General features: G+C 23.8%; 1 protein-coding gene across 1 annotated transcript in view; it reads right to left on the reverse strand.

The window, feature by feature from the left end:
• Window positions 1-251, reverse strand: part of LOC108570546 (regulator of nonsense transcripts 2) — a 3,944-nt gene extending 3,693 nt beyond the window's left edge. The window contains exon 1 of the mRNA XM_017932420.1: window positions 177-251. The gene's annotated coding sequence lies outside the window, so the exon portion shown is untranslated. The remainder of the gene's footprint in view (window positions 1-176) is intronic.
• Between the last annotated feature and the right edge of the window lie 1,402 nt (window positions 252-1,653).

The following is a 1,653-nucleotide window of genomic DNA, read 5'->3' on the forward strand; positions in this document are numbered from 1 at the left end:
TAATGAATATATAAATAAATATATAAATATGTAAATATATGAATTTATATGAAATAAGTATGTTGAAATAAATATTTATATAGCTTCACATAAAATGAATTAAAAACAAAGGTTATCGTACTACCATTACTTTATAGAATTGTTATATTACAGAATACTTTGAATTATTTACTTACATTTCTTTAAATGCAAGGGAGGTTATATGATGGCAGACGACAATCAATCCTTCACTAACGTGAGCTACTTGAAAGATTCAGCGTGAATATATACATATATACAAGATATTAACTACTATATACAATATACAAAGGATAAGGATATACAAGATTTTGCAATTTTCACATTTTATTCTTGTGCTGAAACAAATGTTAACTATAAAAGATGAAATCTTGAAAAATTATATTTGATAAATTGATGCAATCGGTTTGAAAACTAAGAAGTTTAATATGAATAAAAACAGAAGATTTATTGTAGTATGTACACATTACACAATTAATTAAGTTAAAATAATTGATATTTATTGTGAAAATAAATATAAATAATGTAAAAATCACTTTATTCTTTTCTATTAATTTCTCTGATAAATATACATATGTTATTTGAACTGTCAGTAAAGCCGCCAATAAGCATGATTCAAAAAGTGAAGTGTTTAGTCACAATCAAACGGAGATTAGATTTACATTTACTTGTATCCTGTTGAAAATAAAGTATGCATCTACAGTGTGAAAATACTTTATAAAGTATTTTATATCCTTTTAGAAATAATAATGTTTATTATACATTGTGATAATAAAGTTACACTATTTATTGTTTGATTTAGTGCCAAAATTTGAATGTGAAGTGTGTGAATTTGATCGTGCAATGATAAGACATTTTTACTGAATATTTTATTTGTAGTCTACAAATTACTATTTAGGTATACTCATATTTCGTTTTCAAATGTGCAAAGTAATCAATTGATCTCGTTAATGTTTAAAACGAACAAAAAAAAAAAATGTTCTAACGTGTCAATTTAGACAGTTCAGTTAGTACAAACTTGGAAAACACCTCTAAAATTATTTCTGTTCAAAAATTCGTTTTAAAATGAAGGAATACGACTGAATTATTTAATGATAATCGATTGGAAACAAAATGAAGGGTCTAGTTCAACAATAGGTAAGCCTTTTTATTTCTTTTATACAATTTTCCGTTTTATAAAATATTTTTTTTTTTTTTATATTTTTGAACATCATAAAAATACACAACAAAGAAACATTTTATTACAATTATGGAGAAAATAAAATGAGAAATATGTATAACACTAAATACAGATTCTTTAAATTCCATTTAGAATAGAGTATAAACCGACCTTCTTTTCGTTTTTTTTCTTTTTCTTTATTTTTCTATCTACTATAACTGAATAATAACATAGACGATCGAACGAGTTTACTTAATTGATATTCTTTTAATTTGCATTAAGAGTTCACGTATAAAATATAGACTAGTTTCTATATCTGTTGTAACAAATTACCGTTGTTTCTTTAGTAAGATTAGAATTTAGATGTACAAAGATACATGAATGCAGAAAATACGTTGTATCTAGGTGTAGATCAATATGAATAGAAATGCTCTAAAGAAATTATTATAAATAGGACAATTTTACGCATACATTGT

Source organism: Habropoda laboriosa, unplaced genomic scaffold, assembly GCF_001263275.1.
Source record: "Habropoda laboriosa isolate 0110345459 unplaced genomic scaffold, ASM126327v1 scaffold61, whole genome shotgun sequence".
Lineage (NCBI taxonomy): Eukaryota > Metazoa > Arthropoda > Insecta > Hymenoptera > Apidae > Habropoda > Habropoda laboriosa.